The sequence below is a fragment of the Meriones unguiculatus genome, chromosome X (assembly GCF_030254825.1).
Source record: "Meriones unguiculatus strain TT.TT164.6M chromosome X, Bangor_MerUng_6.1, whole genome shotgun sequence".
NCBI lineage: Eukaryota > Metazoa > Chordata > Mammalia > Rodentia > Muridae > Meriones > Meriones unguiculatus.
Genome location: NC_083369.1, coordinates 52,018,085 through 52,039,432, shown reverse-complemented (window position 1 = coordinate 52,039,432; position 21,348 = coordinate 52,018,085). Strand labels below are relative to the sequence as shown.

At 35.7% G+C, this 21,348-nt stretch overlaps 1 pseudogene; it reads right to left on the bottom strand.

The window, feature by feature from the left end:
- Nucleotides 1-9,515: 9,515 nt before the first annotated feature.
- On the bottom strand, nucleotides 9,516-10,356 carry LOC110543447 (ADP/ATP translocase 2-like; annotated as a pseudogene).
- Nucleotides 10,357-21,348: the final 10,992 nt, after the last annotated feature.

Below are 21,348 nucleotides of genomic sequence, written 5' to 3'. Positions count from 1 at the left end.
CCTTATTTTATACAAAAATGAATAAATTGTAATAAATAATAAAATAATAAAATTTAAAAATATATCTCTTTACATCATGAACAGTAAAAGCTATAGCTGTCTATATATTTATTTTCAGTCATCCATGTCCTTATTAATTCCACTAAATAGTATAAGTTGTCCACCCATGTGATGTTTGATTGTCATATGTCAATCGTGAATAATACTCCACAATTGAATATGTCATTTTACTAATTAAGTATGGCTTTGCCTCTCTATATATTAAAACACCTCTTTATTGGAAAGACTTGCCTTTACTTTTCTGTATAAATTAGCATTTTCTTCATGAGCCCTGTGCATTTCTACTTATCCTACTTTATAGAATCTATAGAACATATCAAGTGGATTGATTACCACATATTTACTTAGTATCTTTTCCCAAATTTTGAATATTTTTTCTAGATCAAATATTTTATGTGTCCCCTTTCCTAATATGACTTTCATGTCCAGAAAAGTATATAAATCATCATAATCAATATACGCTAAACGAATGCATAAATACCTGAAGGTTAGTAAGTTCACAAAAATTCACAGCATTATAATTGTTATTTGTGAGTCAAAGCAATTTGACAATCATAAAACACCATGTACAAGGTACTTATTTAATTAATTAGAAGTAAATCTGGATGTGAAAACCTTCGGTAGCCACCAAAATCCAGTACATGCCACATATATATTCACAAGCTTTTGGCAGCTGGAAAGCATTAGTGATGTGAAGGCATTTTTTGGTTCTCTGTTACAGGGGTGTGGAGCACTATTTCATCAAATAGGGACAACCCAAATAATGCAGGAAAGAGAGAAAGAGGGAGAGAGAGAAGGAGAGGGAGAGGGAGAGGGAGAGGGAGAGGGAGAGGGAGAGGGAGAGGGAGAGGGAGAGGGAGAGGGAGAGGGAGAGGGAGAGGGAGAGGGAGAGGGAGAGGGAGAGGGAGAGGAATGAAAACTTTAGTGGAACTTCGTTTCCTAAATCCAATCAGTTGCTATCTCTGTCTGAGATCCTCACTCCAAAGCCTTTCAAAACAGCCACCACTGAGGTTGTGCTATCCTCTGATACTGACTCAGTACATTAACTGGTAGAAACTGGCATTTTATTAAATTGTTTCTTAAAGAGTAGGGCACAAAATACATTAATTCCAAGTAAACTTAATTGAGCTGCAAAAGTGAGCAATATGCTATAACAAAAAAGTTCATTAAACATGAAAAAAGTACTTATCATAAGAAAAAAAGTCTCACTTTCTGATAGACACTCATATGACTTTATAGTGGACGCATTTCCAAGGAAAATAACTATGAGTTATCGTAAATGGCTCAATCAGTTTAGCAATGTAAAACAGTTGTGTCCCCAAAGACTTAAGATTATTGAGGATATTAATAATAAGGGAAAAGGGCATGTCATTACTAGAAGCAGTAGATGTATTTTATACTTGGAATCAAAGACTCAGATTTGAGTAGTGTATTCTACACAAGAGCTAAGACCTTAGCTTATCAAGTCTCATCAGGACTAGCTGCACTGTCCTCCTCTGTGGCCTGGCAAGGTTGCTCCACCCTCGGGGAAGGTGATGAATCCCTCTAAATCTACAGAAAGGTGTACACAAGATGCTATGTAATTGTACTTCCAGTGAAATTAAAAAAAAAAAATTAGAAACAGAGGTACATTTTAAGTCCTAAGTCCCTAAAACTTGTCCTGGAGCAAGAGGTCAAGATAATAGAATTATGAGCCAATCCAAAGTATACATGAAAGTGAAAAAAATATAAGAGCTGTAACATATGCAAGTAGGTATCTTCCTTGTATGAGAGCAAATAAGCCCCTATAACAAGAAAACCCTCTCAAATTTCATGACCTAAAATTATATTTGAAACAGTGGTTTTCTTAACTTAAATAAAAGTATTTCTTTAAAAGAAAGTCATATTGTATTTGTCAGAACCATCTCTATTTTTCTTAACTATGCAATAAGCACAATATAGATTAAACACTATTATTAAATTCCAGCCAGATACTAATTTTGGCTTAGCTCAAAAACCACCTTTTCTTTTAAAGTGACATAAATAACACTGAGAGTGTTATCTAACAATGCAACGGCACAAAGCTAAATGTTTCCTATTAATATAATCCAGAATAAATGAATAAGTGATGGAAAAGTATTCTCTTTCCATTATGAAAATATGTTATGTACACATATCCTTCCAGAATTAAATACTCCATCCTTTCTGTTTATAAAGCTAAATAAAAATATGTTTAGAAGCCTATAGCTTTCTAGGAACAAAAAAAATCTAAGAAGGAAGGCCAAAACTAGAGTTGAAATATAGAATGAACAGTCAAGGACTGGGACATTACAGCAACTCAAGAGAGAAAACAAAAATCAGCCAACTTGTTTGAAATCAGGTTAAGGGTAAAAACAAATTCTTAAAGGAAATTGCCACCTGCTAGTGAGGCCCCCATACCTAAGGGTATTTGGATAGCACAAATTGTACTAGATGGGTTAAAGGCAAAAGAATCTGGGTGGGTAGGAAGGTCAGATGCATCTGGGAGGAGGTAGAGGAGGTGAAAGAAAATGATCAAAATATATTCTCAAAGAATATGAATTCAAAATTTTCATTCATTCATTTTTGCCAGTGTAGCCCTAGCCAACACTTCTTTTTTGTCTACCTCATGGATCCACCTGTGTTGTGAGTCAGCTCTGGCAAGCCTTTCTTTTGAGGACTCCACAGAAACAGCTGTTGCTACTCCAGTCTTGTAAACAGGGTCAGATGAATGGGGAGGAGATCCCCCCCATCAGTGGACTTGGAAAGCGGAAGGGTGGAGAGGAGAAAGGGAGGGTGGGAGTGGGAGGGAATGAGGGAGTGGGATACAGCTGGGATACTGAGTTAATAAAATGTAAGTAATAAGAAAAAAATAAAAATTAAAAAAAAAGAAAATACTAGGTAACAGGGCAGAGGGAAATTAGTTGTTTGTGGGATGGCTTTAAATGACTCAAATGAAGAGATGACTCTGAGTTATCTAGGCAGGTTCTGTACAGTTTCTCCTAAGGGCTTTCACACTTAGAAGAGGGAAGCCAAGGAGAGAACTTGGTTTAAAAGAAACCACTAGAGTGAAGCTTTGAAGATGAAGGAAGGAGCCACGAGTCAAAGAATTTATGAGAGGCAAGCATTCCTGGTTATACCTTGATCTCTGTTCAGTGGGACCTATTTGTATTTCTAATTTACAGGACTCAAAGATAATACATTTGAATTATTTATAAAAAAAGGAAGATTATTGGAGAAAACAGGTACATATATCTTGATAAAACATGACTGTATTCAGGCAACATAAATAATTGTGCTTATCAAAAGACCTTCAGAACACCAAAACAAAGTTTCAGAACTACAAGGGAAATATAGGCAATTTTATAGTCATATGATGTAGCATAGCGTTCTATTAGAAACATTTAACTTAGAGAACAATGAAAATGAAAAATATGAGTGAAAAAAATTTGGTTGGTCCTGGAGACCCAACAAAAATTCTCCATACCTACTCATGTATGGGACTCCAATATCCTTTACAGGCTCTAAATACAGTCTGAAACGCTTCTTACAATTACATGTGGCTATATTGTCATAGTAGGAGACTCAATTTCAGGTCTCCAACTCCCTATTCTACAGCTCAGGTAAAAAGAAAAATTCATAAAAATCTCTTAAAATGTAAAAATTAAAGTGGAAATAAAACATACTAGATACAGAATATAGCAAAAATAATACTAAGAAGGAAGTTTATAGCAATAAAAACCCACACCAAAAAGTAGAAAGATTTTAAATAAATGTTGTATTAACGCAATTAAAGTTGTGTGATAAGATACCAATATGCCAAAGGTTAGAAAAGAGTGAGTAGATTAGGGATGGACAGTGGAAGGTTAGCAAATATAAGACTGCATTTAGATACCAGTAATAAAACCTAATATTTCATAGCACAGTAGGTTAACAATACTTGAAAACAATGCTATGTTTTAAAATTCTTAATAGAGAGGATTCAATATGTTCCCAACAAAGACAATGATATATATTTGAGATATCAGCTTTGAATTAAATGTACTTAATTGATAATTTTCCAAAATTAATCACAAATACTAAATACTTTGTTGTACATACTAAGGTAACCAACATTCGATATTGCTAGTATGTCCCCTACTTTATCTATAGACTCAATATAATTTATGCAAAAATTTCATTTGAATAGAAATTAACAAAAGGTCTTTTTTGGTAGTGCTTTGGCCAGGGTAGGATAGGCAAGCTCTAATCTACATTTTGAGCTCAAAGAATGAGTTCTAAGATTATTATAGTAATAGAAAGAAATAAACTGTAAGAATGAAAATAATTTCTAAATTAAAAACAAAGTTAGTGAAACAATGTTTATTGACTACAAGCCTAGCTATAATGCTAGAGTAATCAAAAATATAAAGCAGTGGCAGTGGCATGAAGACAGATGAATAAATCCATAAATTGGAATTGAGGTACCACAACAAATTCATATGCATATGATTAACTCAATTTTGAAAGTAAATTTCAAGACAATACAACAAAAGAGGCCTTTCCACAAACTGTACTGGAATAATTGGTAAACATATAACAATAAACCAATCTTGAGCCCTACCTCATGACATATAAAAACAGAGAAGGTAATATATGTTTCATGGATGTATGAATGACAAAACCACAACGCTTTTAAATGAAAATATTAAACCATGATTCCTTTAATTTTAAGAAAAGCAAATATTTATGACAAGAACACAATTATAAAATTAAAAATCTATAATTTTCATATCATAAAACCTGAAACAAAAAATGAAATAATTAGCTGTAGATTGTGAAGCTACTCCAATTCCATATATCTGAAAAAGATTATATGTGGTATATATAATAAATGCTTATAACCTCACAATAAACAAAAACAATATAATAATTTTTCAAATATTTTGAAAAGCTATGTCACAGAAGATGATACATATTTTACTGTATGATTGGTACTAAATTACACATATTGAATGGAAGTTATCAAGTAATTTGGTTTCTAGCTTGACCAATTTGGTACAGGTAGTTTATGAACTATGGTCTAACGTACACTCATGCCACGCATTGACTTCAGCTTTCATTCGGTCCATGAAATACTTCCAAACTTTTTATAAACTTTAAAAGTAACTGGAGATGTACAAAATACTTCGTAGGCAAACTTTATCTTCTTTAATGCTTCTTTTAATCTACTTTGCTTTTTAAAGTTACTCTACCTTATAGTGTGTGTGTGGGAGTGTGGGGGTGTATTTGTATGCGTGTATATGTGTGTGCTTAAATCATACCATCAAAGGCAAAAGGCTTGTTGCTAAAGTCTTTGTTTGAACTGAAGTTTGTCTGTTATTATTGGCCGGCAATGTGAACTTAAAGAGGTGAAGCCTAGTGTAATGTCTTCAGGTCATGAGGGGCCTATCACTAAAGAACATGCATTGTGATTCTCTACCAACCCCCAATCTCTTTCTGTTCATGAAGTGAGTAGCTTTGCTTTACCATGTGCTTTTGCTAGAATCCATGAGTCCAACTGCCCATGGATGGTAGTTCCTAAAATCATGAGCTTAAATAAATTTACTTATTATAGATTATTTTGGGTATTTGTTACTGTTAGGCCCAGCAAGAGCCTAAATATAAGAAGGTATGAAGAGAACTCAGGAAACTAATCATCCATCGATGCAAAAATGCAAGAGACTCACTCTTCTTAACCATTGCAATGGGGTCATCCCTGCTGATCAGCTAGGAGTGGCACCAGGAGACAGAGAGCTTAGGTTTTTAAAAGACACAAGGTGGGAATCTCCTGGGGTTGACTTCTTGGCAAGTTAGGATTGGAGGAAGTGTCTAACTTTTAAAATAATTGGTTGGTTCTGGTCACCCTTAGGTCTAGTCAGCCCTGTCGTAAATATCTGATCTTCAAGTCAGTTTGGAATTTCCTGCCATCCACAGTTAAATGTGTGTGTGTGTGTGTGGGGGGGGTGTGATTAACTCATCCCATGTCTGTTCTGAGGAGTGGGGGTTACAGGCTTTGGATCAAAGGTCAGGAGAAGGATTGGGGCCATTTGGCCCAGTTTCCAAACAAAGCCCATCTCACCGGCGCCAGCCGGTGATTTTTTTCTCCATTTAGTAGAGATCTCTGCTTGTTCTCTTCCTTATCTCTGCCCTCACAGACGGCTAATGTCAGGAACTTTTACATTCCTCGGTTCTCTGGAGAAGCACTAAGAGGCTTTAATTAACATGGGCCTAAAACTTGCAAATATAAGTTATAAGGCAATTAAAAGAAACATAGGTTACAAAGTTAGTCTGATTCTTTCATTACTATAACAGCAAGATGACTAGCACTAAGTGTATATATGTATTTTTCACTGTGAGGATTGAAATATATAAATGAATACTTTGGAATTAAAACAAAATATTTTTATATATTTTCAATGCTAAAAGCTGTCTTGTAAGATTATCACAGAACAAGATTTTTTTTATAGCCCCATCAGCATAATTTAGTAACAAACATTTCAGGTTGCTTTTCGAGCTGACACTACCTAGGGAAAGATCTCACTTTGTCATTAGTTGATGTGGGTTTGGCTCACTGGCAGAAAGAATAACAAAGGATGTATTGATTTTCATTGGCAAGTTGAAGACATTACCATTATTAGCTTTGGGGCCTCAGATCATTTCAGATTTGGCCTCCCTGAGCAAATTCCTTGTAACTCCCTTCAGTTTGTCACCTTGTTAACAAAGTTCTTCTTCCAGTTTTGTCTTTATCTGAACTATAAGAGCAACTGTGTAATCTAACATAAAGGTTTTTTTTTTAGTATTGTCAACTACTGATGTTTTACAGAAAAGCACACTGGGTGGTATAATTATTTAAAGTTTAAAACGTGCTGCACAGAACTGTATTGTAATAAGCATATCAGAAGTTGAATAGATGAAGTTCAAAAGACAAACACTTTTTAAATAAAATTATTCATTTCATTTTCTTTGTTTGAAGTGATTAGTTGGAAGCTGCTATTCTAGCTAAAAAGGATCTCTTTTGTCTTAATTGTTAATACAATTAACTGCTGTGTATTATCTTCTGGTATAAACAATAATACTACACATTAATGAGGTATATGCTAATTTTTATCCCTAGACATCATTTCCCAGATAAAAGCACACAAAATTTTGCATTCTCCTTTAATTCAAATTCATACAAATATTTCTTTACTTTGGTTAGTATCCATAGTATCCATATTAATTAGTATATGACTACATTAAAGTTTTAAAATTTTATTCATTCAGTTCTTCTTTTCATCATGAGAACCAAGGGAAGTCCAAACAGAAGAGTGTTCTTTTTAACATGTCAATAGGCTCATTTTTGCTATACGGAAGATATCTTAGAATAGACTAATTGTTTCTTTGGCAGTGCACTCACCATAGATGGAATGTGAGAGAATATCAGAAAGGTGTGATGGAGGCAGAAATCAGAAAACCTCTCTTGATAACTGAGTGGCTCCCAGGAGAATGAAGGAGCCTGTAACCCTGGGCTTCCTTTATTCTTATACTAAAAAATGGGGAAAAGCTTCCTCTTAACATTGTAATTGATGAACAAAAATGTATGGTTAAAATTACAAGATATAATGTTATGTTTGGTACAGATATCATATATATCCAGATCATACTATAGGCAGATTAAATTAACACAGTCAAAACACCCATTTATTAGTAGTTTTGAATTATGCAATGAATCATTTCTTAACTAGTTATGTTGTATTCTAGACTTCAAAAAAACAACTGAAAATTTCTATCTTTGACCAACCTTAGAAAATCTTCCTGTTAAAAACACTAGCAAATCCCTTCAGGAAGTAGTCTAAATTTTCCATACAAATAAACATACTTTAGTTGGTAACAGTAAGGCTTTGTACTACAATTTTATAAGAGGGAATTTTGTTTAAAATTTTGAATTGATGATAATAATTTGTTTAGAATAAATTTAGCAAGATGAAGATTATTGGATATTGCAAAGATAACAGAGCAGGGGGACATATCCATAAAGGTAGATGTAAAAGAATGGTAAGGAAGAATACTAAAATAATATCATTCCAAGAAACTTATCTCATCTATTTAGCCACATGGAGGATATGAAAAAATAACTTCAGTACTTACCCTATAGTTGGGGCACTGGCCAAGTAAACACTTCCAGAAAGCTGGAGTTCAAGAGTCTCAGTGTTGCAAAGGCAGAAAAGTGATGCATTCTTGCCTTTCTTGACTATTTTAACTCTGAGGTACATGAAGAAGCAAGAGAGATAAGTATTTCTCTAAAATTAGGATTGCTCCATATGTATTACATATAAAGTATTTCAATTTCAGCAAAACATTGTGAACTGTGATTTGTGATTATTTTGTATATTAAATGTTAAAATATGGACTTAAACTCTACTGTAAAAGTAAGTACACATTCTTATGATGGTTCTTTTTCTTTCTTTTGATGTCTTGCTTTTATGGAATTTATATTACTGAACAGCTACTTACATGCAAAATATCAGCTGGAGACATAATAATGCACAGTGACTATAGAGTCCAAAGTAACTTTGAATCACCAGCGTACTGGTTGTGCCTAAATAATCACAGGAACCTTTCCAGTGTTTGGCATGTTTGTTTGTTTGTTTGTTTGGAACAAGCAATACATATTTTACTGGTGATTTTTAATTTTTTCTTTATTATTATTATTTATAATTTATTCACTTTGTATCCTGGCTATAGCCCACTCCCTCATCTCCTCCCAGTCCCACCCTCTCTCCCTATTACTGCCCTATGCCCCTCCCATAGTCCACTTATAAAGGAGGTCGTCCTCCCCTACTGTCTTACACTAGTCTATCAAGTCTTGTCAGGACTGTCTGGATTCTCTTTCTCTGTGGCCTAGTTAGACCATCTAGTCAGGAGGAGGTGATCAAAGAGCAGGTAACCAAGTTCATGCCATTGATTGCCCCTACTACCCTTACTCAGGATCCCCATGGAGACTGAGCTGCCCATGTGCTACATCTGAACAGGGGGTCTAAGTCCTCTCTATGCATGGTCCTTGGTTGTTTCATCTGTCTCTGCAGGTCCGCCTAGGTCCAGAATTTTTTGCTCTGTTGGTCTTGTGGCACTCCTGTCCCTCCACACTCTTCATATTTTCTTCTTTTTTTTTCTTTCTTGCTTGCTTTTTCTGTTCTTTTCTTTTTTTTAGATATTTTTATTTTCAATTTTTTATCAGGAGTAACAAATAAAAAATATAATTGAATTCCATCATCATTGTCATTGTGGAGATGGCTTTAAGAGAAAACAGGTCTGGTGAATATTATTGCTTCCCACTTTTCAACTGGTCAGTAGTTGCCACTGATAAAATACACAAGCCCAGAGAATCTGTTGAGAATGTTCAAGATATGGTGTATTATACAACATGCCTGTTCTCGGAGAGAACACATAGGACATAATTATGTGTACTTCTTGATCTCATCATGCAAGCACAAAGGCACCTCCCATGCCTCTGAGAACATTGGACCATGTGCCCTTGAAAAAAAAAGCCTTGCCTCCTTCATCATGAGTGCTCTGCCTGCAATCAAGCATGCCTGTATAACTGATATCCATTTCTTTGCATCCTGACTGTATCATCATTCGACTGTGAACCGTGTCAAAAGGATAGGAAGTCAGGCCAGCAATAGCAGTGACAGACTGAGCAATCAATCATCCAACTGATGAAGACTCTTGGGGTCTGGAAGCATTCCCTTATGCAGTGTCATATATACCAAAGTAGGAAGGTAGGTAGATAATAATGCCCTGTACTGACACGTTAAACCTTGGTACAGGCCCTTAATCCCATCAGATTTGTAGATCTTAACCAGGCAGTCACCAAGACCTTTGAATTCCCTTTCAGCTTCAGCTTTGCTCACATCAGCTGCTAGACAGGTACAGTCAAAATCAAGAGGGTACACAAAGCATAAGGATGTGACCCCAGGGGCACCACCTGATGCCAGGTTTCCAGTAAAGTAGGGCCAAAACTGGGTCCTCTTGGCCACACCACACAGAAAGATCTGCCTATAGTTATCCTTGAGGACAAAGTTGAGAGCCTGGGTGAAGAAGTATCTGATGACATTGGCCAGTTTACTATGCCAGAAGGACAGGAGTTTATAATGCCCTTGTATTGCTTATGCACCATGATTTGCTTTCTGACATTCTGCACCTGCAGCAGCAACTTGACCCTCTCAATGAATGCTACCGCTGTCAGAGAGATGGCTCATCCACTCCACCAACCAAGAAGTCCTTGGCGAAGGGCATCTGTCATGTTGAAAGAAAAAAAAAAAAAAGGCAGGCGACTGCGGAACAGGATAAGGCTGACAACCGGCTTTGACTCCCGGACTCTGGGGTCCCTCTAGGTCTTTCTGTCTCCCCACTGAAATAAATGAAATCACATGTGCAAAGGAGAAGCTCTGCCAGTTAGTTACATGAATTTGGAGATGTCATTCAACCTGTCAGAGATTCACTTCCTCATTTGTTAATGAGGGAATTAAACTATTTAACATAGTTATTATGAAAATTAAAAATCATGTTAAATAATTTGTATAAGGTGTCAGGAACATAGTAGGTCTCCCATATGTGCTTGCTAAACTGAATTTGTTTAACAGACCTTACAGAGAGTGAAATGTGTTGCCTTTTAAAATCATGAACTGCTTGTAACTGTAAGTGCTCATATCAGATGTCACAAGACTGGAGGCATTATTCAGAGATTCTTGAATTGACTTAGTGACTTAGATAATATCAGGGCTTGCCTTAGATAATATCAGGGCTTCTTAAACTTTGATTCATGGACCTGTTACTCCACACTCCCCAAGTTAAATTTAACTTTTCTGAGAGGAGACCCACTAATGTGGGTGACTACTAAATTGCCTCCAACTAAAAGGTTAATGATTCTGTAAATGAGAATTCAGTTCAGAAGTCATCGTTGGGAATTCTGTCCAATGAGCTCTTCTTTCTGTAATATTTTATATATTTGTATTTTATTCTTTTCCCAAGTTTCTACTTAGTTCACCTACATATTTAATTAAATGGTTTCCTAACTACAGAAAACTCAAGAAAATGATTGTAATTCATCTTCATTCATTTATTTACCCATTAAATTAAAGTGCAGTTACACAACACATTCAGTAGTCATAATTTTTTTTTGTATTAGGAAATTTATTGATAGTGGTTTAAGTTTCCTGATATGAGATAATCTTGCCTGTTACACACTGTTGTATTACCATCATCAACATTTTCCCAACATGTCTTCTCAAAGGTAGAGTTGCAGGATGAGAAGCTGTTCAAATTAATCAAGCCACAAGTTTAGATGGGCAAGTGTAAGCATTGTTTTCTTGACACATGTCAACTTTTCACTTAGAAAAAAGAAATAGACAGCTGAACATAATGTGCTACTAATTAAGCATTTTAGGTATGAGAGAACATTACTTATATTATTTTCCATTAAAATCTATAATGCACAGTTTTTGCAATTATATTTTGTGTATGAGTTATTTCTTTTTAAATATTTTTAAGTTGAAAAACATACATTTTAAAGTACAGAGAATGTTACATACAGAAGAAATTCTCTAGTGTTTTGTAATAGTGAATATAATAAATAAAATGTAATTGAGGAAAAAAGAGAGAGAAATCAAACAAGATAGAATCAAGGGCACCCCATTAAAAATATTAGGGGAAAATATGAGAGGAATAATGTTAGGAGAATCATATTTTATAAATATTTACTCCCATCTTTTTGCATTTTGTGTGTTATGGTCCCTCATAGATTTTTATGTTATTGTAACACGGTCATGTATAAACCAATCATAATGTGCTTCTTGCTGAGGTCTTAGAGAATCTATTTTAAAGATTTTTTTCAATTTTTTTTTAGTAAAAGATTTCTTTATTTTTTATGGCTCTTTTTTCTTTTATTATTATTTTTTTTTAATTTTTACACTTTATTCACTTTGTATCCCCCCATAAGCCTCTCCCTCCTCCCCTCCCGATCCCACCCTCCCTCTCCCTGCTTCATGCATGCTCCTCCCCAAGTCCACTGATAGGGGAGGTCCTCCTCTCCTTCCTTCTGATCTTAGCCTATCAGATCACATCAGGAGTGGGGTCTCTGGGAAGACCCCTCTGTTCAAATTTTCTGGTTCTGTTGCTCTCCTTGTGGGGTTCCTGTCCTCTCCATAACCTACTATTTCCCACTTCTTACATAAGATTCCATGCACTTTGCCTTACAGTTGGCCTTAAAGTCTCAGCATCTGCTTTGATAGTCTGCAGGGCAGAGTCTTTCAGAGGCCCGCTGGGTGGTTGCCTATACACCACATATGTGAAGTGCTCCTGGAGATGACTAGGAGGTGCAAAATCTTCTGGAACTGAAGTTACAGACTATTGTGAGCTGCCATGTAGGTGCTGGGTTCCCTGCAAGAATAAGAACTCTCAACCACTGAGCCATCTTGCCTTTAAACCCCTTGATGCCAGGGTTAGGTTAAGAGTACGAAGACCCAGAGATTTGAATTCACCGTGGTTTTAGAAGCTCCAATTGAGCCCTAGTCCACTACTTGTCAGTAACTTCCAGTTTATGGGCTGAGTAGGTGTCCATGTGACTCTTCTCCCATCTTTTCTATAAAGTCTTCCATCACCAGTGGAAGGATGTGTCCCTAAGCATTACTGACCATCCATATATGGTACCTGAATCAATTTTCAACCTTGATAAGTGTTTCTCCCATCTGGCTATGAATAGCAAGCAAACAAAATTGCATAAACCTGAAAGTCTTCATATTTTATCTCCAGACAATGACTCAGAAAGAAATCAGAGGTGAAATTAGAAAATTGTTTTGTGGTTGTTATTGGTTTTGCTTGTACTGGAGTGCCTATGCGATAAAAACACATATGTGTTCTTTATTAAACATACCAGGTAATCTATCACCAGGTCTAATAATTTTTAATATTTTGAAGAATTGTAAAGGACAATCTTGAAATCTCTCTATGTTCTTCCTTGTACGACTTCTATAAAAAAATCGAGAATCAAGAAATATTTGGTTAAAAAAGAGATTTAAATGGAAGGGTCTTATTGTAACTGACAAATTTGTTCATTTTTGTAGAACCCTTCAGCTCTTGATTCTTTCCACTTGACTTTTTAGCATAGCCTTTTCCTACAGGAAAGCTACCATTGGTTAGTCCTTCATGAGTAAACTTTCTCTTTTTACTTTTCTACATTATTTAATTTCAGAGTGGCTACATTTCAATAAGTTTAAGAGAGTTAATCTCTTGTTCTAATTCTGCATCATTTCCCATTGTGCTAAGACCTGAACAGAACACTAAATCAGATTTTTTTTCCACACTCTGGAAGCAGCAGTTAATTGTAACTGAATGTCAAATCATTGTACGTAACAAAGATGGAATGTATACAGAAACACTTTTGAAAGAGTTATGATTCTATTAGAATTATGCTAATTTATTTTTAATGAAAGTATTCTCCTATAATTATTTTGATAAATTCCTTTAAAGTGCTCCTCCTATTTTGCTCTGCAGTTAAGTATCCCACTGGTAGTGAGTGTAGGTTAGTGTTAGGATGATAAAAATGTTCATGAATAAGAAAGAAGTTTAAATTTTTACAAGTGACAGCAAAAATGTTGAAAACATCCCTAAATCCCCAGAGAACTCAGATACTTGGTTTATAAGTTCACTGAATAGGGAAGAAAGAAACCCCATTCATGAAGTTCCAGGAATGTAAAACATCCTTCCAGTTTATTCCGTGCTGCTGGATTTTAATAGTCCTGGCCTGAGCTAAAAGGTTGAATTCTAATATTCAGAAATGCACACTTAGCTGAGGTAATTACTGTACCACTTAATATTTTGTCTTCTAGAAATGAAAGTACTTATTTGTTTATGTATTTAAGTGTCTTGAAAAGTTATATGACTCATGGCTCTTTAAGATACTTCAAGATATCTGCTTTTTCTAGCCCCAGAAATAAATTTTGCTTACTATCTTTTCTAGTGTTCTTGGGAACCACTTGAGTAGTATGCTATATCTTCATATTTTACTATTGCATCTATAAAATAACCTCATATATTTTGATGAAATAAAATATTTTCGTCCATGCAGTCTAAACACTTGGTGATCTTTATTCTTTCTAAACTGTTTTTTCCTGGCTTCTTAAGAATCTATGAGCTAAAATCTCTAGGCAAGTCAAGAGACCTATCATATACTCTGCTATAGTGTGCTCTGCTTTCACACTGTGGAGGCTTAAAAGATAGTTATTGAATTGCAGGTGTTAATGAAGGTTTGTTTTCTCATTGTTCTTGTATGAAAATTACTGAAACCACTCACTGTATCTTCTACTTTACCAAGGAAATTATGTGGACTTCTAATAATTATATTATTTTGATATTTTTCCAGGTTCTGCCACCAGATTTGTGGACTTGAAAAACATCTAGTTTTGTGACATCTAATGATTTTTTTTTCTTGTTAAATCTCCTTTGGACAGATTATTACTACTTCTTACTGTTTCCACTGAATGACTTTCCATAAAGCTTCAGTGACACTCAACTATTTATTCCTTTGCATGAGGAATTCAGACTGCTTCATTTAAAAGCTACACTCTTTCTGTGGTATAAGATATATGAGGCTAACCCTATGGCTCTCAGCTGGCTTTCTCATGAGATGTACAAAGATTTCTTTTTACATGCTTTCCATACTCTTTATTAAGTATTTTTACATATCAAATTTGGGTAGACACTAATTTAAAGGTATTTTTAAAATCCTTTTGTCTAAAATGTTATGCTCAGGATGCGAGGCTAAGCACTGCACTCAGGGTCAGCCGCTTTGGACCCAGAGAAGAGCATGTCTGATTGCATGCGGGTTGATACCCCAGGTCCCGCCTCTGAGAAAAAGGTATCAGACGGGTCTGATGCTCTTTGGGTGGATGACACCTAGATGAACATCGGTACAAAGTCCCAATTTATTTCTAATATCAGAGATCAGACCTTTACTCTTGCCTGATGCATCTAAAACAAAAAGGGGGAACTTTAGAGAGCTGTGGAATGCTATGCCTTAAAGATGGAGCTGGTTTCTGCCTTCCACCTTCCCGATGGTGAGTGCTCTCTGTCACGAACAATTCCACATTTGGCTAAGGCTGAGGATCTGGCTTGCTTCCATGTATGTGGACCTATCTGCATTGCCCACGTGGCACGCCTGGATTGGCTACCCAGAGGCTATTTAAGCTGTGGGCTGGCTTTCCCCAGGGTCAGATGATTGTTCAAGGTTCCTGAATAAACTGCATTGAAAAAAAAAAAAAAAAAAAGAACTCAATAAAGTAGGCAAAAGCCCCGCTACGTTAAAAAAAAAAAAAAAAAAATCCTTTTGTATAGTTTCAGTGTAAAGATTTCTTTTTAAAGTTTTATTTTTGTTGTTGTTGGGTTTTTTTTTTTTTTTTGAAAATTTTCTGCATTAATCTTATGTTTACATCATTTCCACTTCTCCTTCTCCTCTTTCACCTCCACTCCACTTTGATGATTCCTTTAGTTACTGTTACATACACACATTTATATATAAATATAGCGTGGTGTGTCTGTTTACTGTGGCTTATATGTGTTATATGTTTCAAGTGTTATTTATTAGATGCATCCTAAAGGTAGTTGTTGGAAGGTGGAATCAAGGAACATCATAAAAATTTCCTCTAAGATTTGCATTTGTAATGTCTTAGGTAGGAGGCAAATGAGATATATGGAATTTGGAAACTTATGGCAACAAATGGTTTCCAGGTATGCATGAGTCATTAATGAAGTTTCATGGTTTATTTTAAGTTAGGAATGAAAGAGTGACTGTATCTTTAAGGAATGCTATTCATTTTAAAATTGAAATAACATGTAGAATGTCAGTGGCTAGTTCTCTCTACCTCATTTCCTCTTCAGATGTTGTGTTCCTAACACACAGTAAACATACTAGCATTTGAGTCTCAATCACTTGTTTCATTTCACTTTCTGGTACTATGAAAGTACTCATTATGGTAGAGGATTAAAAGAATAATAAATGACAAAGGAAGGGAACAAGGTCTTAAGCTCACTCAAAGAACAAGAAAGGTGACTTGAGACTCACTGCCTAATACTCTGAAGTTTTAGCCAATAACAAACAGGGTTTTTCCCCATTGAAGTAGTGACAAAATGGATAAACAAGCATATATTTGCAAAGAGAAAAAGTACCAACGCACTAATTTTAATAGTAGTGATATGCCTGTGTTTGTGCATGCATGAACATCCTTCAGAGATTAAGAATGTTTGTTTTTTCTTTTCTTTTTTTTCAGGAGTCCTGTCCACTTTAAATTTCCCTTGGCAATAGTTTTCAAAAAGCTACTGTATCTGCTTCTCTGTGCAATGTATAAGAAAAAATATAAAAACCTTAAAACCTCTACAAATTTTTATTCTGAAATTTAAATTTATATAAAAGGTCTGCTTGTAATGTACCTTCTTTCAATGTTATATGATCAGAACACTTATCCTAGCAAAGGGCAAATGATTTTTGTGTCTGCTGTTAGTTGCAGTGTACCGTGAGAACAAAGACAATAATTTCCACACTGTTCCTCCTTTTACTACTCATGTCTGAGTCTGTGTTTGAAGAAGTGTGAGAAACATGATTTGCATGGGTGCAGGATTTTAGGAACTGGAGAGTATCTCATGCCAGCTACTAATCTTACAAAGTTTCAGAGTATAACAATATACATATTCATGCGCCCACACATGGACACCCAGAGAACACAAACTACGTGGGGAATGTGTGTGAATGCAGTTCCTGCATCAGGAGAGCAACCTTCATTCCACGGATTTATAGTGTCCCATTCATTACAACTGCCAAGAAAGACATTCACCAAAAGAAACCCACTGATAACACTTTCTAGCCAGGGTCTTATTTTAGCTATCATTTGATATAAAGAAGGACTATGTAAAACCCAAGCATAGGACCTATAAATCAGCTTTGATGTGATTTGTCAGAAATCCAGGTCTCACAAATACAAGCATTTTCAGTTTTCTTGCAGCAACAAATGTAGCTGCAAGAAAACTTCTGTAAGTGTGGTGCTACTAGTCTGAGATACAGGCAGCATGTGGCTTCACTCGGCTTATTCTCAGTTCAACTGGCAGTTGAGGCAAAATCAAAAGGAAAATTATTTATTATTTCAAATGACCTTTCCTTTATTCTCCTTGCCAGCAACAAAACATTTTTGTCCAACATAGAGGAAGAAAGAGCTAGCCAAGCTTGTACTTACCAGAAAAGTGCAATTTTCCTGCTTTTCAATGGATTTGACTCACAGTTGGACTGAGGTTGTTTGTGACCCTGTTGGAGTTTGAACTTTTACACAAAATCAACAATAATAGAGAGCCAAAAGGACCCAGCTCAGTTCATTACAAAAGCCTAGCATAGGAATGAGCTCTGCCTGTGAACAATGCAGTTACAACTCTATGCCTGGAAGCTTGTAATCATGTATAACATTCAGAAACTTCAATCTGTTTTGTTTACTCTGTGTGTCTGCTGTCTTTACTAACATCAGACTTGGAGTAAAAAATCCGTTTTTCTCATGGTTGCCTTGGTTATTCTGCAACTATCAGGAAAGCAAGCCTTCAACAAAATGCATGAGCTGTCAAAGCAATGGACTTGCTATGACCTGGACCATCAGAAACAGCAGTGCTTGCAGTGAGAGAAGTGCCTTGCAAAATGGAGTCTGTGTCTACGACAAGTCAAAAGTGCACAGCACTGGAAGAATGCGGCTATGGCAAACACTTCTGCCAATGAAAGCAGACAATCTCTAAAGCATCTCTCTGCCTTCAAAGTCTCTAAGCCCAGAGAGATAAATTTAGATTTGTCTGGATCAAGAAAGATAAAGATGTGTAATGTGGCCACATAGAATACAGTAATGGGATGTGCCTCTTGAGAAAACCTGGAAAGTGCTCCCTACCAAAAAGCTACTGTATGGAAACAAAAAAAGGAAAGAACAAATCCTTCAGCCACCCACTTTCAAAGAAAACAACCCAAAAACTTCAGGCAAAATTCAGCTTGTGGACTAGCAATTTTCAAGACCACTAAAATTTTATTTTTTATTTTGCTTAAAATTTCAGATGAGAGTCTGGTATGAAATATTGCTCATTGCTTCATCAAGAAGAGTCATTGGTTTTTCTTGCTTTTTTCTTAAAAAGGTGAATTAAGAGTAAGTAAATGCAAAATTAAATATATTTTTGCAGTATATTTTGAAAATACATTTGGACTTTTTATGCTTATTCACATGTCATTACATATTTGTTTTACTTTGTTGGAATTTCCTTTGTAGATCATTATTCTAGCTGGAATGGTGTAATTATTCACCAAGAAACTTGAAAGAACAATTAGGTAATATAACCTGTAGGGGAAGGAATCTGAATAGTAGATTGTGGTATAGAAAGTACCAGGGAAAACGAAAAGTAGTGGGGAGGGCCAGTGGTGGCAGCAAGAAAAAGATACAATTTCTGGGGAGTGAAGAAAAGTACAAATTTCAAGGAATTCAGTTTATTGCACCTGCCCTTTGGTCTGTGTTTCCAATTCTCCATAGGATAGTTACTTCTGACATGTAGGAAGAAGAGCAAGTCTCCGCAGGGAGTTCTCCAGAATCTCTCCATGGATCCTCCATTTCTTACACAGTTTTAAATTAAGGCAGGAATTTATTCTGCATGACTCCAGAACTCCTCTCTTTACTCAAAGAGAAGGTCTATTAAGAACAGTTTGGGCACAGTGGGAGGAAGTTGGACTGCATCTCCCTGGGCTAACCATTAATGGATAAATTGAATGCTTCTGTTTAGGGCAGAGAAACAGGGAGTACATGGCATCCTTTGTGAGAAAGACATTTAAATGAGAGATCTTTCAGATGACTGTATTTCAGTTCTCTTTGTGAGCAGCCAGGTGTTCCACAAGGTTCGAAGTCACTCTAGAGTAATGTGTAATTAAAGTGTGACAACTGCAGGCTCTTTTAGACGTATTAACTAAAAACAGCTCTGATGGGAAATTAAAGAAGCTATTGACCAGCACGAACAGCATGTTTACACTCTGAAGCTGAATGAGGAGTTGGGGCAAAAGTCAGTAATGCTGAACTTGCAAAGCCCTGAATGTCACAGTCAGGAAATGGAGAAACCTTTGTTTACATGGTCCTCTTCAGAATGTCATAAAAGCCCTGTGGGTTTTCAAAAGATTTTATGCATGCTTTATCTTGCTGTCAGACATAATACTTTGTTACATAAAAATCCAGTCCTAAGTAGTATGAAATCTCCACACTCACAAAGTGAGTCCAGGTTTTTTTTTATTTATTTTTTAAGAAGCACTTTTATGTTCATCAGTGTTAATTAAAACATTATGTTCAATTGCCAAGCTGAAATGTGGATTTGGGAGATGTAGTTCTAAGAACCATATGCTTGTGTTCAAAACCGATGTCTGTATTTCTGCCTATTCAGGTCATAAAGATGTATAGATGTATAGAGGTAAATGCACATTTGGGCGTGCATGTTATACTTTATCATTAAGGCTGATTAATTATAGAAGCAGAGAAAGTAGAGTTCTGTCAAAACGGTTTTAAATAAAATAAAAAAACAATTGCAGAAAGGTATATTTTGTAACAGAAACACTTATCATAATCAGGATCCTTTATCTGTAGAAGAAAGAACTGGTCCTGGCTGCCTGTGCAAGCAAAGCACTTTGGAGCAGCTGGACAAAATGCTGCAGGAGAGATGCAGCTGGGCTCTTTCTCTCTGGAGACTAAGATGGATCCTTTGGAGGTGGACTCAGCTGCCTATGAAGCCTCTAGCGTACTTACTAACAGGCTCCCAGTCAAATACACAGTGTTTTCCAGAAAACAGATTTTCCATTAGTCTTCATATTATGAACTTTCTAGGCTGGCTGAAAAACAAAACAATCTACGCTTTAAAAGGAGCACCAAATGTGGTTTATGTCCAGATTAAAGATATCACAAGCATATTTTAAAGTGATGCTAAGCTAACTGGTGCATTAAACAGAGGTGGAGCATTTTGGTGAGAAAGAAACTAGTCCCTGCCACTTCTTGGCTAGGTGAATGTACTCATGTTTTCATTTCATTCAACCTCTGTGCATTCATCTGCACAATGACAAAAACAGTGGAATCATACCATATTTTGTTAAGATTTCTCATTTAGAAGTAGAACAGGACACAAGACAAGCAAAATATTTACAATATACTTCTTGGTATTCATACTGTCTTGCTTGTATTTGTTTTGTGTGTTTTAACATTTATTTCATCATTATTTTTTGAGAATTTAATATATAAGTACTCAATGTATGTGATATTTACCACAACCTTTCTCTTCTTTCAACTTCTCCCATGTCTGCACAACTCCCTCTGAAATTCATAAACCTCTTTTTCTTTAATAGTGTCGCTCATACACACATATATACACACAGAGAAACAAACAACATACTGAGTCCATTAATTATTGCTAATATATCATAAAGGTGTACACACACACACAATTGGACTGACCAATTGGTACTGAGTATTCATTTGGGAAGCTCATCCCTGGGGCAGACTAATTTTCCCTCTCTAAGCACTTATAATTGTCTGGAGGTCTTCTAATGCTGTGGCCTTGTGAAATCTCCTCTATCCTTACTGGTATGTCAGTTGGTATTGTCATTGTGAAGGTCTTGTTTATTCAACCATATTTTTGATATTTCATTATATAGCTTCCTGTCAAACATAGGAGACACTTTCTCCACAGCAGATGTCCTGGTTGTCTGAATCTTACAGTCTTCATGCTCCTTATTCAACATTATTACCTGAACCTTAGGAGTAGGTGTTATGGTGTAGATGTGCCAGTTAGAGATGAGCACCAAAAAAAAGCAAGTTCTCAGAATTTTTGAACTGTTGTAGCTTTCTGTAATGATATCTGTCTGACTTAAAAAGCTCATTTAATGAAAAACGAGAATTACATTTATCAGTCTTGTAGGTATTTTAAGTGGAGTTGAGATTATACCGTTTTAAGAAAATGGCTATAACAGGTTCTCATTTAAGAACCATGACCTCACCAGCTACAGACTCACTTTACAGAACCAGGTATGAATTTCTTCCTATTGAACAATTCATAAGTTCAACTGTATGGGTGGGTACTGTTTACACCCAAGGTATAAATATCCACATTGTACCATTGGAAATTTTTTTGCAATGCTGGGTAGGACATTTAATTGCTTTTCTCCATTGGCACCTTGGACAGCATCTTCAGATTCTAAGA